This window comes from Convolutriloba macropyga, chromosome 5 (assembly GCF_964194025.1).
Source record: "Convolutriloba macropyga chromosome 5, txConMacr16.3, whole genome shotgun sequence".
NCBI lineage: Eukaryota > Metazoa > Xenacoelomorpha > Acoela > Convolutidae > Convolutriloba > Convolutriloba macropyga.
In genome coordinates, this window is record NC_134472.1 from 60966917 (window position 1) to 60989350 (window position 22434).

General features: G+C 36.9%; 1 protein-coding gene across 1 annotated transcript in view; it reads left to right on the plus strand.

The window, feature by feature from the left end:
- Positions 1-22434, plus strand: part of LOC142339521 (uncharacterized) — a 462116-nt gene that overhangs the window by 223289 nt on the left and 216393 nt on the right. The gene's annotated exons all lie outside the window — the stretch shown is intronic.

Genomic DNA, 22434 nt, shown 5'->3' on the forward strand with positions numbered 1-22434 from the left:
TATATATTTTTTTTGGGTTTTCTGGTGATTCTGATGCTTGTATTGCCTCTACTTTATTGTAGAAAGGGCTCAACCCTAATGACGTTATTTTGTGGCCTGAACATTCAGTTTCTCGTTTTGCTAAATGAATTTTGAAAAAATAACTCGTTGATTTTCTTGCAGTTTACAAGAAATGTAGTCTACCAACACCTTTTTTGAGCCCAGGTGTTGATCTATTGCGAAATCAAAGGGTAGGAGTCTATCAAACAGAGTGCCAATCTGTTATTAAAAAAACTTATTTGATTGGTGTTTACGCATAATTGATAATAGTGCTCTAAGGTCTGTAATAACTTGAAATGGTCTGCCATAAGGTAGTATTTAAAAAATTCGATTGTCCAAATAGCTTCTAAAAGTTTCAATTCGTTAATGCTATATTGCTCTTCTATTTTATTTGAAATATCGCGATGCGAATGCTATAGTTAGCCAACAATCATTTGTTTGCTGCTCTAATGTTGCTCCTAGAGCTTGGCGTAATGAATTGCTTTTGATACCAGTTTCAAGATCCAGATTGAAATTTCGGTTTTAGTTTTTGTTTGCAATTCTAATTTTATATTCTTTAAATTATTCTTCTTGGTTTTCAGTCAATTCAAATTCGACGTTTTCGTTAAAAGTGGTTTAAGATCAACTTGTGACAGATTCGGTGTGAGTTTTCCAATTTGGTTGACTGATCAAGGAATAGAATATAATTTTTTCAGATTGTCTGGGGATTTTAATGCTTGCATTGCCTCTACTTTATTGTAAAAAGGTGTCAACCCTAATGACGTTATTTTGTGGCCTGACCATTCAGTTGCTCGTTTAGTAAAATGAAACTTTCAAAAAATAACTCGTTGATTTTATCGCAGTTTACAAAAAATGTAGTCTAACAACCCCATTTTTGAGCCCAGGCGTTGGTCTATTGCGAAGTCAAAGGGTGAGAGTCTACCAAAACAGAGTGTCAATCTGCTATTACAAATTTTGTTTGATCGGTGTTTACGCATAATTGATAATAGGGCTCTACAGTCTGTAATAACTTGAAATGGTCTGCCATAAGGGTAGTATTTAAAAAATTCGATTGTCCAAACAGCTTCCAAAAATTTTAATTCGTTAATGCTATATTGCTCTTCTTACTTATTGAAAAGATTGCGATAGGAATGCTATAGTTAGCCAACATTCATTTGTTTGCTGTTCTAATGTTCCTCCTAGAGCTTGGCGTAATGAATTACTTTTGATACCAGTTTCCAGATCCGGACTGAAATTTCGGTTTTCATTTTCGTTCGCTATTCTAGTTTTAATTTCTTTAAACTAGTATTCTTGGTTTCTAAAATTTTCTAAAAGCTTCTAAAAGTTCCTAAAAGTTCCAATTCGTTAATGCTATATTGCTCCTCTATGTATTGAAAAAATCACGATGCGAATGCTATAGTTGGCCAACATTAGTTTGTTTGCTGTTCTAATGTTGCTCCTAGAGGTTGGCGTAATGCATTGCTTTTGATACCAGTTTTCAGATCCGGATTCAAATTTCGGTTTTATTTGGCGTTCGCAATTCTAGTTTCAAATTCCATAAGTTATTCTTCTTGATTTTTAGTCAATTCAAAATTGACGTTTTCGTTAAAAATGGTCTAAGATCAACTTAAGGCAAATTCGGTGTGAGTTTTCCAATTTGATGACTGATCTAGGAAAAGAATATATAATTTTTTCGATTTTCTGGTGATTATGATGCTTGTATTGCCTCTACTTTATTGTAGAAAGGTGTCAATCCTAATGACGTTATTTTGTGGCCTGACCATTCAGTTTCTTGTTTTGCAAAATGAAATTTTGAAAAAATAACTCGTTGATTTTCTTGCAGTTTACAAAAAATGTAATCTACCAACACCTTTTTTGAGACCAGGTGTTGATCTATTGCGAAATTAAAGGGTAAGAGTCTATCAAAACAGAGTGCCAATCTGTTATTATAAAACTTATTTGATTGGTGTTTACGCATAATTGATAATAGTGCTCTAAGGTCTGTAATAACTTGAAATGGTCTGCCATAAGGGTAGTATTTAAAAAATTCGATTGTCCAAACAGCTTCCAAAAGTTTCAATTCGTTAATGCTATATTGCTCTTCTTACTCATTGAAAAGATTGCGATAGGAATGATTTAGTTAGCCAACATTCATTTGTTTGCTGTTCTAATGTTGCTCCTAGAGCTTGGCGTAATGAATTACTTTTGATACCAGTTTCCAGATCCGGACTGAAATTTCGGTTTTCATTTTCGTTCGCTATTCTAGTTTTAAATTCTTTAAACTAGTCTTCTTGGTTTCTAAAATTTCTAAAAGCTTCTAAAAGTTCCTAAAAGTTCCAATTCGTTAATGCTATATTGCTCCTCTATGTATTGAAAAAATCACGATGCGAATGCTATAGTTAGCCAACATTAGTTTGTTTGCTGTTCTAATGTTGCTCCTAGAGGTTGGCGTAATGCATTGCTTTTGATACCAGTTTTCAGATCCGGATTCAAATTTCGGTTTTATTTGGCGTTCGCAATTCTAGTTTCAAATTCCAAAAGTTATTCTTCTTGATTTTTAGTCAATTCAAATTTGACGTTTTCGTTAAAAAAGGTCTATGATCAACTTAAGGCAGATTCGGTGTGAGTTTTCCAATTTGATGACTGATCTAGGAAAAGAATATATAATTTTTTCGATTTTCTGGTGATTTTGATGCTTGTATTGCCTCTACTTTATTGTAGAAAGGTGTCAATCCTAATGACATTATTTTGTGGCCTGACCATTCAGTTTCTTGTTTTGCAAAATGAAATTTTGAAAAAATAACTCGTTGATTTTCTTGCAGTTTACAAGAAATGTAGTCTACCAACACCTTTTTTGAGACCAGGTGTTGATCTATTGCGAAATCAAAGGGTAAGAGTCTATCAAAACAGAGTGTCAATCTGTTATTATAAAACTTATTTGATTGGTGTTTACGCATAGTTGACAATAGCGCTCTACGGTCTGTAATAACTTGAAATGGTCTGCCGTAAGGGTAGTATTTAAAATGTTCTATTGATGTCAAAACAGCCTCTAAAAATTCAATTCGTTAATGCTATATTGCTCTTCTAATTTATTGAAAAGATCGCAATGGGAATGCTATAGTTAGCCAACATTCATTTGTTTGCTGTTCTAATTTTGCTCCTAGAGCTTGGCGTAATGCATTGCTTTTGATACCAGTTTCCAGATCCGGATTAAAATTTCGGTTTCATTTGGCGTTCGCAATTCTAGTTTCAAAATTTATAAGTTATTCTTCTTGATTTTTAGTCAATTCAAATTTGAAGTTTTCGTTAAAAGTGGTCTAAGAACAACTTGTGACATATTCGGTGTGAGTTTTCCAAGTTGGCTGACTGATCTAAGAAAAGAATGTATCTTTTTCCGATTTTCTGGTGATTTTACTGCTTGGATTGCTTCTACTTTATTGTAGAAAATGTCATTCCTAATGACTTTATTTTGTGACCTGACCATTCAGTTTCTAGTTTTGCAAGACGAAAATTTCAAAAATAACTCGTTGATTTTATTCATCGGTGTTTGCGGACAATTTTGACTATAATCAAATGATTGTCATATGTTCTATCAATGAGTATAAAAAAATCATCGAGAATGCAGAATGTATTTTTATGTCCTATTAGTGTGTACCAATGGCTTTCTAAAATTCCGGGCTCATATCGGTCGCCATGTCGTTTTGAGCGCTAGAACTAAGTGTTTGAGTAATTGTTTGTAATAGCGAGTCAATAGTAGGCTTTTGATGTTTTTTGTAGACTGGTTTATTCAGAAATTTTGAAAGGAGGGTTAGTTTTATTGATTAATTATTTTTAATTATGATGACAATTGGAGACAGAAAATTTTTGGTCGCAACTGCTTAAAACTTTTGCTATTTGACCTTCTTTTAGCAGTTTTTCGAGTTCTAATTTGACTTTTTGTTGTAGATTGACTTGTTTTTTTTACTTTTCGATGGTGTGCATTAGTTTTTATGGAATTTTGATTTCACAACATGATTTTTTGATTTTTTCCATGCCGCATAATAATCTTGGAGTTTTTTCGGCTATTGCTTTTTTAATTAAGCCCTGATTAGTGACACAATTGACTTCAATCTCGGTTAGTGGTTGTTGAGCGATTCAATTTCCTAGTTTATCAAAAAACTGTACCAAAGATCGGATGGTGATCATTGGCTACTATCACAAATTTGGATTTTTGATAGTCCGATCTTTATATCTGCGCGGAGTTTTTAGGCATCCGATCGTGTCGAATATTTTGTTTGAAAAAATTTGTAGTTCACCAATCTTTTTCCGAGATAATTTTGCCGTCATTCAATCGAACCTGACTTGTTTTGATAATGACAAAGGTAAAACGAAACAAGCGCTTTCCGAATCTAATAGTAGTGCACGATCACTGTTTCCGATGGTCCACATTAGTTCCATAGAAGTTGTTTTGCTCGGAGGTTCGTCGGAGATTATTGCAACCTACTTATATTTAGACGAACTGTGATACAATGTGTACATTTTATTGTAATTATCAATCTTATTTACTGTTGTATTTTCAGTCTCGTTTTCTGTTTCAACATTGTTTAATTGTTTATTGTTTCTCTCGGTTAGGAGATCATTAAAATCTTTTTTAAATACCTTTGCAAAAATGATTATAATTCCCTCATTGATTGCGTTCCTTACCAACTGCAGGGAAATTTTGTCTATGTGTAGAATTCCATTTTTGGCCACAATTACTGCACGTATTGCTACCTTTGTCGTTGTTGAAGATATTGCCTCCACTTTTGTTGGTATTTTGTGCTTTTTGTGGTATTTTGTGATTAGCGCCGCAAAATCGCTGTTGTCGTTGAACTGTGTTCACGCTCTGCGAACTGTTTGCTGCAGTTCGTTGTTGGTTGAGGTGACCCATTTCTATGTTGGTTGCAATGCCAAGAGCTCTCTCAGGTGCCACCGTGTCTCTGAGTAGTACTCGTCGTATGTCGGTGTCAGAAATAATAGCGATGAAAACGTCACTTCAAAAATAATTGGTTCTCACACTGGGGCCCAAAATTGCTGTTTTCCTCCAATTTTTCTAAATTGGTATAAAATTGTTTTATGATATTTCCTTATTCTGTTTTTTATTGAGACCAAAATGAACCTGTCAAAGGTGATATTTCGCGGACGAAAAAAGGCGTATTCCAGCGTTTCCCATAATCGTCTAGTTGAGATATCGTAGATGTCCTTGTGTTGAAATTTTCGTGTTAGTATAAGTTTCTCTTATGTCCGTATACTTGAGTATAAAAGTGAGACACGGTTTTGGTTGCACATCGTCCATGGTTATTCGGCGAACAAATTCCAGCCTCGACCATTTTCTGGTATTTCGTCTCCCGTTGGTAACGCAATTGGCAGTTACGTGTTTGGCGGTCTCGTGACGATCGCTCTGTAGGATCCGCAATTGGCTCTTCGTATTTTGGTTCTTTCGGCTTATTACTTACTTTTTTGGGCTTTTTACCTAGTAGTGTGTCTATTGCGCTCTCATTTTGTGCAAGAATGGCGAATTTAAATTGAATCCTCCCTTTTTCCAATTGATTGGAGACTCCGAATTCGGTCTGTCCCAAAATATTTCGATTGAGAGAGACGTTTTTCGTGAAGACTCTTAGAGTGTTGAGTGCGCCATGTCGTAACCAGCAGGGCAAATACCCATTTGGTGAATTTGTAACACGAACTCCAATTTTACTTGCTAGCTTTTGTTGATTGATCTCACGGAGCCAAATCGTGTGTTACTTAGCGGCAGATTTTATTTCCAATTTAATACAGAATCTAGCGTAACTTTATTTAACAAAATCAAGTATAAAGTGATCAGCTCTAAATTGCTTAGCAATTCGCAATTAATTATTTGTCTGAATTATAGCTAAGATTTGCATTGCGAAATTGGAGACGATTCAGATCAACTGAGATTTGAATTCAAAACTAGAGAGCTGAAGTTAATTTTATTCATACAAAAAAGAAGGAAAGAACTAGAAACATTTTAGAATAAATATGAACCAGTATATAAACAAATGACCCAGGTTAAACCCTTTTTCATTTTCTCACTTCCCTTCACCCCTTCATTTCACCTGTCGAAATTGTTCAATTGTTTAATTACATTTGTATATCATAATTGAAATCCGATTCAATTTCCTAGTTTATCAAAAAATTGTAACAAAGATCGGATGGTGATCATTGGCTACTATCACCAATTTGAATTTTTGATAGTCCGATCTTTATATCTGCGCGGAGTTTTTAGGCATCCGATCGTGTCGAATATTTTGTTTAAAAAAATTTGTAGTTCACCAATCTTTTTCCGAGACCATTTTGCCGTCATACAATCGAACCTGACTTGTTTTGATAATGACAAACGTAAAACGAAACGAGTGCTTTTCGAATCTAATAGTAGTGCACGATCACTGTTTCCGATGGTCCACATTAGTTCCATAGAAGTTGTTTTGCTCGGAGGTTCGTCGGAGATTATTGCAACCTACTTATATTTAGACGAACTGTGATACAATGTGTACATTTTATTGTAATTATCAATCTTATTTACTGTTGTATTTTCAATCTCGTTTTCTGTTTCAACATTGTTTAATTGTTTTTTGTTTCTCTCGGTTAGAAGATCATTAAAATCTTTTTGACATACCTTTGCAAAAATGATTATAATTCCCTCATTGATTGCGTTCCTTACCAACTGCAGGGAAATTCTGTCTATGTGTAGAATTCCATTTTTGGCCACAATTACTGCACGTATTGCTTCCTTTGTCGTTGTTGAAGATATTGCCTCCACTTTTGTTGGTATTTTGTCCTCGTTGACTTTGGTTATGATTAGCGCCGCAAAATCGCTGTTGTCGTTGAACTGTGTTCACGCTCTGCGAACTGTTTGCTGCAGTTCGTTGTTGGTTGAGGTGACCCATTTCTATGTTGGTTGCAATGCCAAGAGCTCTCTCAGGTGCCACCGTGTCTCTGAGTAGTACTCGTTGTATGTCGGTGTCAGAAATAATAGTGATGAAAACGTCACTTCAAAAATAATTCGTTCTCACACTGGGGCCCAAAATTGCTGTTTTCCTCCAATTTTTCTAAAATGGTATAAAATTGTTTTATGATATTTCCTTATTCTGTTTTTCTTAGACCAAAATGAACCTGTCAAAGGTGATATTTCGAGGACGAAAAAAGGCGTATTCCAGCGTTTCCCATAATCGTCTAGTTGAGATATCGTAGATGTCCTTGTGTTGAAATTTGCGTGTTAGTATAAGTTTCCCTTATGTCCGTATACTTGAGTATAAAAGTGAGACACAGTTTTGGTTGCACATCGTTCATGGTTATTCGGCGAACAAAGTCCAGCCTCGACCATTTTCTGGCATTTCGTCTCCCGTTGGTAACGCAATTGGCAGTTACGTGTTTGGCGGTCTCGTGACAATCGCTCTGTAGGATCCGCTATTGGCTCTTCGTATTTTGGTTCTTTCGGCTTATTACTTGATTTTTTGGGCTTTTTACCTAGTAGTGTGTCTATTGCGATCTCATTTTGTGCAAGAATGGCGAACTTAAATTGAATCCTCCCTTTTTACAATTGATTGGAGACTCCGAATTCCGTCTGTCCCAAAATATTTCGATTGAGAGAGACGTTTTTCGTGAAGACTCTTAGAGTGTTGAGTGCGCCATGTCGTAACCAGCAGGACAAATACCCATTTGGTGAATTTGCAACACGAACTCCAATTTTACTTGCTAGCTTTTGTTGATTGATCTCACGGAGCCAAATCGTGTGTTACTTAGCGGCAGATTTTATTTCCAATTTAATACAGAATCTAGCGTAACTTTATTTAACAAAATCAATTATAAAGTGATCAGCTCTAAATTGCTTAGCAATTCGCAATTATTATTTGCCTGAATTATAGCTAAGATTTGCATTGCGAAATTGGAGACGATTCAGATCAACTGAGATATGAATTCAAAACTAGAGAGCTGAAGTTAATTTTATTCATACAAAAAAGAAGGAAAGAACTAGAAACATTTTAGAATAAATATGAACCAGTATATAAACAAATGACCCAGGTTAAACCCTTTTTCATTTTCTCACTTCCCTTCACCCCTTCATTTCACCTGTCGAAATTGTTCAATTGTTTAATTACATTTGTTTATCAAAATTGAAATCCCCTCAGCCAAATCACTGCCTTGGACAGAAGTAACTTTTTTTGTTCCTCAGTTTTCAAATCTAATTTTTTGGAGAAGTAGAAAGATATGGACAAAAATGAAAGAAAACGCTGCAGACACAACCAAATTATAGTAAGAGAGCAAAATGAACTATAACTCTAAAAAGAAATTAGCGAAGAAATGACGAAATAGAATGATAAAAATGGTACCCGTGTACATATTCCCCTTACAAACGGCAACTAAGCTTGTACTACTAATTTTAAAAATTGTACTACTTATAATTATTACTAGCTACTAATAACATATGTACTTGTGAATGAATTTTTTAGGTTTTGTGGCTTTTAGAGACAATCTGAGCCGGAACTCATTCCGGCCTCAAGGGCAGTATGAACTTGTGCACTAATATTCGGTGATACGTAAATATGTACCACTTGGGCTATTTTCTGTGTGATTTAACCTAATTCCAGTTGCTTCTCTCAAGAGGGGCTTCATTCCACAAGAGTGTTTGTATCCCTTTAATAAGTTTAGTTCTCCGGTTTACTGGCTCAAATGCTGACGTGCTACACTGGGCAATTGGTGTCGACTGTTGCTGTTTATTGTATCTTTTCTTCTTTGGCGCAGCTATTATTGAGGGGCAGGGACAGTTGACTCATCCGTCTCGGGCACTTTTTGCGTTCGTTTGCTTCGTCGTGGCACTGTATGGGCTTCAGTTGTAGTGGATGCTGTAGCCTTGAGGTACTTGGTTGCTGATGATGGTGAAGGAGATGGCAGCTTTACGAGCAAATTTAAGCGCAGGGCGCTCGATTTAAGCGCAGGGCGCAGGGCACTCGAAACGTTCGATTTGATTGACGAAGCTTTACCAGTGTCCCCCTCTAGTTTTCGGCTAAAATCGAGTGAATATTTGGAGACTTTGCTTACCGTTATTCTACAAGTTGGTGTTTTTGGCCTGCGATCCGGAGAGTTTGAATGCCGTATTTATCGGCCTTTGAACCGAATTTGGCCATATCTGATATCCTGACCGTCAACGCCATCTTTCCTGGTTCCTGGTCTTTCCCGATTATCACGAAGATGTAGTCGTCTTCTTTGACCACTGTTAATCCTGGTTTCAGCTCTACATAGAGTCACTGTAGATGTTTTTTTGATTGCTTGTAAGCAGGGATCTTATTTGCTAGCATCAACAGTACAGAGTCTTCGGTTCGCGGTGTCGTCGGCCCTGTCCTTCGATGCGGACAAGGAGGGATTCGCCCTAGGGATCGTTGATCTGTCTATCGCTTGCGTTGTTGATGGCATCTGTTTTATTGGTTTCGATCGTCGTGTGCTTTCTTTCCGGTCTGCTCCACTACGTCGCCGGGATCAGTTGCGTTCATTTCACAGTATCTTGGTCTAAATATTAGTACGAAAAAATTTCATACGACAGCAAATGACATAAAAGATTTAGTGCATGCCTTACTTAGCTGGGTGTTCGGGCGTCTTGTGAAGTTTGCTTCGAATGGGCAAATTTTTTAGCGTTTTTTGCTTGTAGATACGTAGTTGCTGAACTATAGAGTTTTTGAATTTTTTTATGTTGATGTTGGATTTAGCCATTTCTTTAATCTATCCAATTCTGGTCATTTTCAGTTCTGGTCATAGCTCCCGTCATTTTTTATTGCCGCAATTACTTCAAGGTTATGCTTTTTGCAAAAATTGCTGGTTTGCTAGCCAACTTGGCATCTAGCCTTATCGAAGCGATTGTTGCGCGGTACATAGTAAAAAAATACATTTTTTAGGAATTTTTTTGTGATTATCGTAAACGTGATCAACTACTTTTGCTCTGGGAAAATTAGAAAACGGGTATGGACAAAAATGAAAGAAAACGCTGCAGACACAAGCAAATTATAGTAAGAGAGCAAAATGAACTATAACTCTAAAAAGAAATTAGCGAAGAAATGACGAAATAGAATGATAAAAATGGTACCCGTGTACATATTCCCCTTACAAACGGCAACTAAGCTTGTACTACTAATTTTAAAAATTGTACTACTTATAATTATTACTAGCTACTAATAACATATGTACTTGTGAATGAATTTTTTAGGTTTTGTGGCTTTTAGAGACAATCTGAGCCGGAACTCATTCCGGCCTCAAGGGCAGTATGAACTTGTGCACTAATATTCGGTGATACGTAAATATGTACCACTTGGGCTATTTTCTGTGTGATTTAACCTAATTCCAGTTGCTTCTCTCAAGAGGGGCTTCATTCCACAAGAGTGTTTGTATCCCTTTAATAAGTTTAGTTCTCCGGTTTACTGGCTCAAATGCTGACGTGCTACACTGGGCAATTGGTGTCGATTGTTGCTGTTTATTGTATCTTTTCTTCTTTGGCGCAGCTATTATTGAGGGGCAGGGACAGTTGACTCATCCGTCTCGGGCACTTTTTGCGTTCGTTTGCTTCGTCAGGGCACTGTATGGGCTTCAGTTGTAGTGGATGCTGTAGCCTTGAGGTACTTGGTTGCTGATGATGGTGAAGGAGATGGCAGCTTTACGAGCAAATTTAAGCGCAGGGCGCTCGATTTAAGCGCAGGGCGCAGGGCACTCGAAACGTTCGATTTGATTGACGAAGCTTTACCAGTGTCCCCCTCTAGTTTTCGGCTAAAATCGAGTGAATATTTGGAGACTTTGCTTACCGTTATTCTACAAGTTGGTGTTTTTGGCCTGCGATCCGGAGAGTTTGAATGCCGTATTTATCGGTCTTTGAACCGAATTTGGCCATATCTGATATCCTGACCGTCAACGCCATCTTTCCTGGTTCCTGGTCTTTCCCGATTATCACGAAGATGTAGTCGTCTTCTTTGACCACTGTTAATCCTGGTTTCAGCTCTACATAGAGTCACTGTAGATGTTTTTTTGATTGCTTGTAAGCAGGGATCTTATTTGCTAGCATCAACAGTACAGAGTCTTCGGTTCGCGGTGTCGTCGGCCCTGTGGATGCGGACAAGGATGCGGACAAGGAGGGATTCGCCCTAGGGATCGTTGATCTGTCTATCGCTTGCGTTGTTGATGGCATCTGTTTTATTGGTTTCGATCGTCGTGTGCTTTCTTTCCGGTCTGCTCCACTACGTCGCCGGGATCAGTTGCGTTCATTTCAGAGTATCTTGGTCTAAATATTAGTACGAAAAAATTTCATACGACAGCAAATGACATAAAAGATTTAGTGCATGCCTTACTTAGCTGGGTGTTCGGGCGTCTTGTGAAGTTTGCTTCGAATGGGCAAACTTTTTAGCGTTTTCTGCTTGTAGATACGTAGTTGCTGAACTATAGAGTTTTTGAATTTTTTTATGTTGATGTTGGATTTAGCCATTTCTTTAATCTATCCAATTCTGGTCATTTTCAGTTCTGGTCATAGCTCCCGTCATTTTTTGTTGCCGCAATTACTTCAAGGTTATGCTTTTTGCAAAAATTGCTGGTTTGCTAGCCAACTTGGCATCTAGCCTTATCGAAGCGATTGTTGCGCGGTACATAGTAAAAAAATACATTTTTTAGGAATTTTTTTGTGATTATCGTAAGCGTGATCAACTACTTTTGCTCTGGGAAAATTAGAAAACGGGTCGTTACAGGCTAAACAAATAGTTTCTTGGTTTCCTTCATTATAGATGGGGCCAATGAAATCAATATGTATTTGATCAGTTCACTACAAAATATAATAGCGTAATTTTTTGCTCAGGGAAATACATGTTTTGCATAGCAGGTCACTTTTCATATATGGCCAACAATCATGGATGACTGTATCTGTCGTAACACAGCTTCCGAGTGGCTACTTTGTATGAAGTTGATGTAGTCTTCCTTGATTGCGGTGCGGTCATCGATGAACAGGCAACCTGCCATCACTTCGAGGTCCCTTCAGTTGTTTTTCCGTGAGAACGGATTCTCGAATTTTTTTGAGAATTGCGTCCTTCGTCGTTAGGCTGGCCAAGTCTTTTTGAAAAGATATTGTTTCGGGCAAATAAATGCATCAGCCTATATCTCCGCTGACGTCTTGGGTGATATGCCTTGTGTATGGGTAGCATGTGTTGTGGGGGTATCTGATGTTTGGGTTGTTTCAGCTGGTTGACTCTCGCCTGCTTCATCAAATCGATTGCCTGTTGGAATATTCTTTCCTCGTTTTGGCCTTTCTATTTGGTTAATAAATTGACTAGCGATTCCTTCAAGAATTCTGGTTCGGATATTTCACTTATTTGTAGCGTTCATTTTGGTGAAATTGCTGAATTTACCCACACTATTTCAAATTTCTTTTGAACTTGTCTTTGCGCTGTAATGTGCTGCTGCCTGAATCAAATGTTCCTTTCGCGGACCGAATTTACTGGAAATTTGTTCAATTTTGTTTCTTGATTGACGCTCTACGTGTAACTGTGAAATATTCTTCATATTGGGTAAAATTACGTGCTATTTGGTTACGTTTTTGGGAAAGTAATCGAGTTCCTGGCAAATGTTCAATTTCAAAGTTTAAGAGCAATCGACTCGACGTGTGATTCTACTATTTTATGATTTATTGGAGTCGGTGCTCCTTCATTGTCGAAAGTAAAGCACGTTTTTCTCTTATAAATGTAAATTTTTAGGTATACAGATAGTATTTGAAATCGCCTATGTTACAAATCATTTATGATGTATCTTTTTTTAAAAGAGTTTAAAACACGCGAGTTACTTCGACTGTTTTCAGCCTTCATGGTCTATTTGTTATAGCCCGACATCCAATCGTTTTCGTGAGGTGTCTCATTTCAGTTAAGTGGCAGGTTTTGGGCTGTAATGTCTATTTTTATTTAATTTTGCTGCATTTTTACTCGTTATTTTTTCATAACGGATGGTATGTTTTTCTGTCCACTGGATTTTTACTGATTTTTTTCAGTAGTGGTTTGAATGGCTGGCTGAGGTTATGGCTGAGAACTTATAATTTCTTCAGAGTAATAGATGGTTTTGTTGTTTAGAACTGAGCTTTCCTTTTTTGTATCTAGGGTTCTTTTTCCACTTTTTGTTAATTTGTAGTCAAGCCATTTTTCGCGATGTGACACATTGAAAAAATTATATTCTTAAGTTTTTGTCGTCTTAACTTTTTAAGGACTATTCTGAACAAGGTGTCAAAAAAATATGATTTCTTAAATCCTACTAGGGTTGTATTAATTTCATTTTCAAATTCGGTCGGCATATTAGTGTCTCCGTAGAATCCTGCTTTAAAAGAGTATGTGCCCGTCATTTCACCAATTCAATTTTCAAAATTCCAGTGCAGTGCCATTTCGGAACATAGGTTGAGCTGGCCATAACGGTTCTTCAAATTTATCGTTGTGAAGCATTAGTCGTTTTGCTCCGCGTTAAAGCTTAAATTTCGCCAATCTAATTGAATCAGACTATCTATATTGGGCATTTGGTATTCACTTCTGTGAGTTCATTTGTTCATGAATTCGATTCGAGCGCTAGTTTACGGGATTCGTCCTTTTTGCTGTTATGACGATCGGCGAAGAAAGTTTTTGTCTGAACATGCAACTTATATGTTTATAGGAACTATTGTGCCTTTTTGGTGAATAGCTTTTCATAGTTTTTGTGAAATTGTGATTTCACTGTGTGGTTTTTATTACCAATTCTCTGATCAGTCAGGGGAACTCTTCTGCTAATTGTTGCTTTATAGGGTTTGGTGTGTTGATGCAATTAACTATTTTTTTGTAAACTTGTTGTTGTTTGATGTATATTGCCATTGTCCCGAAGAGATTTTTTGTCCAATCAATCTTTGTCTTCCTCTCTCCTCAATCACAAAATGAGCATTTGTAGCTCTTCAATTGCTAGACTCGACTAGTGCTATTCGTTAATTTCATGTTGGTTTTTTTGTGGACGATTCACGGACATTAAAAACCACCAGTATTTTGAACACTGTTTACCTTTAATTGAGTGGAGCTGATAATCCTCATTTTATTGTGCACTCCGATTTTGATATTTATGGCTGTTTGGAGACTTTTTGTTTCAGTGTTTCCACGAAGCAAATGTCGTTGATATCTATATATTGCTTGACAATTTGGTGATGAGAATATCTCTTAAAAATAATGTTTCTTCGCAGTCTCTAAAACTACAGTTCTCCGCTGATTCTTTGAATGTGCTGTACAACTGATCCAATTTTTCCCCTTTTTTCTTGTTCTCTCAAAAACAAAAGACACGTAACGAAAGTGAAGTTTAGTGGTCTCACCGAAGCTGTTTCCGTCATTGTCCGAGTTTCCAATGTTGTCAACTAGTTCATCACTTCGTGTGGTTCCTTGCGGTTTGAAATGCGTCTACCCTCAGCCAATGCTAAAGAACGAAAGTGAAACGCACTTTTGATAACAAATATCTCATGTTTGATTCCAGCAAAGTATTCTTGAATCTGCTGCTTCCTGGCGTTTTGACACCCACTAGAGTTTTAGCTGCGCATTTCACGCTTTTTGCTCCCATTCTGTTGCCTTCCGTGACTATGATTGGGAGTTTTATTTGTGTTGGACCCTTTTCCTACGCATCGGTGATTCTGTTGAGATTTTTGGCAACAAGGGTGGATTGCAAAAGAGTTTTTTAGGATACTGTTTACTGCGACGTGTCGTACACGCTTACTATGAGACAGAAAATTATTTTGATTAATAGCTCAAATTAAGTGATTTAAACGATTACGCAGAAGCGCGGACTGAAACATGCTCATCGGTTTTGAGGTACCCTGAATTAATTCTGTGCTCATTTGCGCAGTGAATTAGATTTATTACAAATTCTGAACGTATTGTCATTTGCGATACAATAGAGCTAGTTTACTGATTTTTTTGTGTTGGTTTAGCAACTAGAAAGCATAAATTGGAAGAATTAAAATCAATTGATTACCTTGGAACTTTTGAATCGAATGATTAACATGGCAACATACAAAAGTCAGAGACTTGACATGAATGGAGTATGAACAGCTAAAATAATTCCGGAATAAAAATGAACTGATTTCAGTGTAATAAGTGTAAATAAAATGTTGTAAATGTGATTTTAACTGTAAATAATTTCAAAAATTCGATGTTATTTTAACTCATTTCTTGAAATTATAGTCAAAGACAAGTTTATATAATTTGTAAATAATTTCACTTAATTTTTAAACCTGACGATGAACGCAATGTTCGAAAACGTTCGTTTTAGTTAATCAATTTAAATTTTAATTGACAATTAATTCTCTGCATCTAAAATAATTCCATCAAAGTATAAACAGGGTTCTAAATTTGGAGAAGAAGCAAGGTATGAATACGTATGAAAACACCACACATCTAATTATAGAGAAAAAAACAATTATATCTATAAAACAGAATTATCAACGGAATGATGGAAGAGAGTGTTAACATTGGTAGCTATGTACCACACAAATTAAAAAACTATATTCTCCCTACTGAGGTTCAAATTGAGGTCTGGCGATCGAAGCACAGAAACGTGGGCCAGCAGTAGAGACTATTGGGAGCACCCAATCATGTATCGAGAGAAAGTGTTCTTCAATTTGTTCTTGTTGAATATCACCCCGTCTATTGAGCTTAAATTTTTTTCTTGTTGAGTACCTTTATCCAAATATTGAGGTTTTGCTGCATCATCTTTGTCTCGTTACTCAAAGTAGCTGATAAATCGTTATTGACACAAGCCCAAGAAATCTGTTACGTGTGGTTAGTTTTTGTTTTTATTATAAGATTATCCGGGTCGAAGACGTTTTAATCACAGAATTTTCATATTCTGGTCTGATGACTTCATTTAAAAACTGAGAGATTGCTGAACTAGAGTGGAGGACCACAGTTGAAGATTTTAAGTCTCTTGTTTCTTTATTACAATCGCAGAACATTGAACAAAGATTCCCCTGAAACATTTCTATGTAAGACCCGCAGACTCCTTGCACCTCAGAAGCTGAGGGCTACAGCAAACAGACTTTTTCCAATAGATCTCAATTTTCATTGCTTTAAGTTCTTTATCAGTATTACATTTGTTAATCTACTCATTCTTGAATTCATATCAAGTTATATTTCTCCATCAACTCCTTTTCAATGAAACTAGCACTTTTTCTTAGAAAGTAGAGCATTTTTGACATATTAAAACATTTCAGGAGAAAAATGTTATAATGGGCTTCCAGTTCAGCAAACATTTCTGACTCTCTTCCCAGATCGTTTTGTTTTCAGAAAGCAGAGAAAACCCCGTAATCTTTCCTATTAGGGCTCCAGAGATTGCAAGATCTTTTCGGTAACGTCCTTTCCTAGGCATAATTGTTTATGCTTGTTAATTCTTGAGCTTGATTCACTTCATGCAAAGACAATTCACATTGCGAAACGTTATGACTCAAGCCAAAATCTTCTGAACTTAATTTTTGTCTGAATTCATTTAGCGCAATTCTATACTAAAAAAAAAACAGATCAGAATCGTCCAAGTGCCTTGTGTTGAGTTTTGATTTTATATGATTAACCAGCATCTATATTCTTTTTGTGAAATTGGATCCACTTGTGGGTTTCTCTTTGGGAGCTCTTCCTATGATGACATGAAAGCTTCTCCTTAACATAGTTATCCGTATTGGTTATAGGAAGCGTATGTATAGTTTTAAAGGTTGTGGACATTTTCAATAGGTCTGACGTTGCGCATTTCCGATAACTACATGGAATGTTCGACAGCTATTAGTAAAATAGTCTTCTTAAACGTGTTTAAATAATAAGAACCTTATGAATTGATCAATTAAAGACAAACTGGTAAATCTCAACCAGAGGTAGTTACAATGAGTCATTTGAAAACTGCTCAGATGAAATAAAGATTTGAGACGGAAAATGATTTGGCCATTGCAGATTAAAATACTTTTGAAGATATTATTTGAGGAAATCTAAAAAGCAGAGCCCAAATGACGGTATGACAGACGCTAGGAGACTCAAATTTAAATATAGCTCTAGGACATTCAAAATAGCTGTTGGAAACGCCTAATGAGAGTGTTAACTAAGTGCTCAGTCTCAACTTTTTTGACACACACACATAGGACAGTATTTCCCAAGTTGGCTGCCAAACTCATGGCAATGGAGCACAAAAGACAACTCATCTTTTTAAACACTTGATGGCATTAAGCTCCCATTAAACTGAAATTTTACGGAGATTTTAAAAATTAGTTGTGTTCTTTTAACTGGAAAACAATGCGCAACGTCAGACCCATTAAAAGCGTGCGCCACGTCAGGCCTATTGAAGGTCTACGCAACCTCACACCTACTGTTTACAACTATACATAATCTGCCTATAACCAATACAGAGAATTGTATTACGGAGAACATTTCATATCATCAGAAGAACAGCCCCTAATGAGAGACCCAGAAGCGGATTCATTGTTCGACAAACAAATACAGGTGCTCGCTAATCAAATAAAATCAAATCTCAACACATGGTACTTGGACGATTGCGATCTGGTTTTTTAGAATATAATTGCACTAAATGACTTCAGATAAAAATTAAGTTCAGAATAATTTGGCTTGAGTCATAACGTTTCGCAATGTGAATTGTGTTTTGCAAGACGTGAATCAGGGTTAAAGAATTACGAAGCATAATCAATTTGCAATTTAATGCCCCCAATAAAACGTTACCGAAAAAAAGATCTTGCAACCTCTGAAGCCCAATAACAAAATACACGGGAATTTCTCTGCTTTCGGAAAAAGTAATGATCTGGAAAGAGGGTCAGAATTTTTGATTAACTAGAAGCCCATTACAGCTTTTTTCTCCTAAATTGTTTTAGTATGCCAAAACCGCTCTATTTTTAAGAACAAGCAGCGCTAGCTTCATCGAACAAGTTCGAGAAATTTGTTGAGAGATCTGACTTGATTTAAAACCGGTAATTAGTAGGTAACTAATTTTTATCTAATGAAAACCTAAATATTCAGATCTAAGGTAGAAACCTGTTTGTTGCAGCCTAAAGCTTCTGAGGTGCAAGGAGCTTGCGGGTCCTCCACAATAGTTTTTCCTTGTGATCAATGTTAAACGCTCTGCGATGTTAATAAAGAATCCAGAGCCGGCTCTTCCTTAAACAGAGAATCTTCTTGGTGTTACAGGTTTCAAACAACTGCTCTATTTTTCACAAAACAGGCCCTTGCTTCTTGGATTAAAATTTGCCAGAAAAATCTGTCGCGATTTTAAATTTAAGATTGAGTAGGTCACAAACCTAAATTTGAAAGAAAATTTGTTTCTCCGAGCAGACTTACCCACTTCTAGGGATAGACTTGGTCGACTCAAGTTAACGGAAAAATAAACTTTGAAATCAATTTCCATTTTTGTCCTTGAAGTTAGCTACCCAATGGTCAAATTTAGATACATACAAAATAACTTTTAATTTCTGGAACCAACAGATGAGACTTTTAAAAGGTTTTTGCCTGAGAGACTGGTCTGTGAACCTTACAAACGTTTATGAGATAATATGATAGAGTCAGACGATTTGCACTATATGTCGTGTCCTAGGAGTGCAAATCTTTTGTCATGCTAACCACAACCTCATTAAACAAACGGCGGTCTGAGTTATAAACCTTCAGTGCTGGAACCACGTCATCTTCACAGAACGGACAATAGGGATCCTTACATTGGTACCAAGGGAGACAGGTGAACAGCTTTTGTGGGGTGTTACAGTGATGAACTCATGATCTCGTTTGTTCCCGTTCACCTTTAGAGTTGAGTGGTAGCAAGTCCGGTCGAAGCAGCTGCAGACACTGAAGAACTAAAAAGAAGCCGTTTAGCGGTCTCTCATTGAAAAACGACGGAGAATGAGTTTTCAATTTGTTCATTTTTTGAAGCAACCTACATCCTCCCAGGCAGAGAAAAAAAGCTTCAAGGAAGGGCGAAGCTCATTTTGTTTTTTCCTTCTTTCATATAAATCAAGTCTGTTGATAGTTCTTGAGTACACGGGTGTACAACCGATAGGATTTGGGGAATTCCTAAGGCGAATTACCAGTAGAACTATTGTCAAGTGTGTTAAAACTGACTCTATGATACTAGATGATGATCAACAACTATGAATGGGAAAAAGAGGATTTAAAGCTGCCATTCATTTATTGAGTGCTGCCTTTGAATACACAGATTTGGAGGCAATCTAGCTTTTCATTGCAAAAAACGCTTTCATTATTCTCAAATGTGATCGAAACAACCAGAAGTTATGCTCTTCTCTCATTATTCTCCTGTGTAGTTCTTATCGTGAACCATTAATTTTGTTTATTCAAAAAGAAACATTTTTCTCAGGAAGGTACAACCTAAGGCAAAACCCATGCGTTGTCGATGTATGGAATTGTAATTATCACCATAATTCAAAATCGTGAGAATTGCTTCACAGTTCAAAAGTGAAATGCGGAAAATGCTAGAGCCGTCAGTTTTCTTTAACTTGAAAAAAATTGATGACTCATTGAAAACACACTTGCTGTTGTTTTTGGTTAAAATCTTACCAGGCGCAATGTCTTTATCAAAGAACATTTTTTGAATAGAACAGCAGATTTTTGTTAACGACGAAAAGGAAACATTTAAAGGTTGTACAAAATTTGTTATCGTAATGAGCTCTGCTAATGCAGAAAATAAATTAGTAGAATAATCACTAAATAAAACGAATTTCTTGTTAAAAAGCCGGTTGTTCATGCCAATGTTCAATTCAACTTGGTTATAAATTCTTCACTTCATCGGTTCAGCATATATTGAACTTCTGAGCTTGCGCAGCACGTAATGCTCAAGACTTGAATAAAAAAGTGAAAAATCAATCAGCAATGACGTATTACCTAATCTATTAAAGAATTCGCCCATAACCAAAAATACTGGAATAGATTTGTTGTTGTTGTTGTTGTTGATGTAAAGTCTTTACAGCAAAAATGAAGGGCATTTATCTCATTCATTCATTTTTGAAGTGTTCACTTTTCTCTGCAGTTTTGGCAGTCGCATGCTATTTGCCAGGTGCAGATATTGTTTTCGTTGAATTTCGTCTCCGCGAATTTCAAGAGGAGCTGTATAATTCGTTTCTTGAGTCCAGTCGATGAGCTGAAATCAATCAAGTGGTTTACTTTGTTGGCCAGTCGAGATTGGTGGAAGACGAATTGTGATGACAAACAAACAGTTCAATCGATTGTGATAACAAGTCCTGGCTCGATGCTGTTTTGTGGTTCGTTTGCTATCTGTGAAAGTAGCAACAAGCTTACCAACTGTATGTACATTCGTAGTGGGAGTATCTTCAGCATTTTGATCTGTTGAGTGCATGAGCCAGCTCCACAGATCCAATTCAATGCTCTCTTTTGAAACTTTTCTAAAAATTCGACTTTGGCAAATATATGCATTGAAAGCCATAAAGGAGAATAGGCAATATCAGCGATTTGTAGAGGCAAGTTTTACCTCTCATGCTCACATTGTAAATAATTTTTCTTTAGAGTTATTAAAAGACGCTGTTTGCTTTGGCTATGCGTTTGTCGACGTGAGTTTTCAAATTTAGGTCTGAGGTCACAAGGATTTCTAAACCTCTATTTTTGTTTTCACTATTCAAAACTACATCGAAGAGATTGAAGGAGTGATCATCGGCCACGGAGGCTGACTTTGGCACATTTGACCGAAGCAAATTAAATTTTGCTCAAGCTAACCCAGTTTTCGATGGAATGCGTGTCTCTCTGAATTTGAGCTGGATAGCGGTTAACTGAAAGATCTTTGAGATCATCTGCAAAGAGATATGTTTCACTGAAAATTACGGTCTCGTCTACAATGGTAATGAATGTAAAGAACAATGAGGGCCCTAGTAGGGTTCTTTGAGGAACACCACTACTAACATCTTTCATCTGCGAGCAGATTTTTCCACTCTCACAAACTGCTTTCGTTTTGTCAGGTAGTCGAATAAGACCTCAAAAATGCATCCTCATTTGACGCCGATTTCTGCTACTTCCTGTAGTAATTCAAACTGAGGCATCTTATCAAAGACTTTGGAGAAATCAGTAAGAAGGCAGCAATTTAATTGCTACTACTGTCAAGCGCTTTGTAAATCTTGAAAAGACAACATGCAGATAAGGGAGTATGGCCTGAATTTCCTTAAACCTGAAGACCGTTTTAGGAAAACTGAACGACCAGTGTAACTGTCAATTCTGTTATCCCTATTACTGCCAGAAGCCGAATTAAAGCAACAAACCAAACTTAAAAAAAAACGAGGAGCTTGATAGCAAAGATTATTATGAGTTAATTGAATAGGAACTAGATTCGTTCTCTTGACGTAACTAGTGAAAAGGGAGCATCAAGCTGGAAAAGCGCTATGCCTTTGAAGTGATATCAATTTGACCAAACGAAAAGCGCCTTTCGTGATGGCGTTGCCCTTGACTAGGTCGTGATGGCGTTGACCTAGTCAAGGGCAACGCCATCACGACCCAGTGAAGATGCCATCACTCTGCTAATGCAATAAAAACTTCACTGCGGTACATACGCTCCACTGTCCGAAAGGAGGATACACCCACTTGAGATATAAAGAACTTCGCAATTTCTTTGCGAACTTGTTAAGTGATGTGTGTCATGATGTCGAGATCGAACCTCATCTTCAGCTGTTGCAAGGGGAAACCTTGGCTCTCAAATCAATGATAACTGATGATCATGCAAGATTGGATATCAAGGGCAAAGGACTTTGCGACTCGAGGTTCAACAAAACGTATTCAATGTAAAAATTTTCAACCGGTTGTCAAAAAGTTGACCTGAAATCAGTAGCGAAGCCTACAATACCATGAATCTATTTTAAAAAACATTTAAAGAATAATTGATGTTGAGAAAGCAAGATTTTGCCCTTTTGTCTTCGCATACACTGGTGGAGATGGCCCATCAGCTTCAAAAGCGCTGAAACCACGCATCAAAGCTGTGCGCTAAAAGAAAACAGCTACGCCGACATCATAGCATGTCTAAGAAAAGTCAGCTTTGCTCCGAAGAAGTGACATCCTCTGCATTAGAGGCTCAAGGACGCTTAGGCTGCGCGATATTGTTGATGCTCTAATGGGAGGTGTGGTTGAAGATGGGAGGCTGTTTTTTTACTCATCTACTTTCGTCATTATTTGGTTGTTCTCAAATGCTGCTCGTCTGTTGTTTTACTTTCTTCTCAGCTGATGTATATTTTATCATTTTATTGATAGATTTATACAATACGAAACGCTTTATGAAGACTTTGTGTAGTGCGTGTAGGGCACAGGACCAGCCAATATTCATCCAGTGTTGGGGAGGGGCATTTCTTCAATACCTTTTGGTCCGAATAAGGAATATGAAGTCGGCGTACGG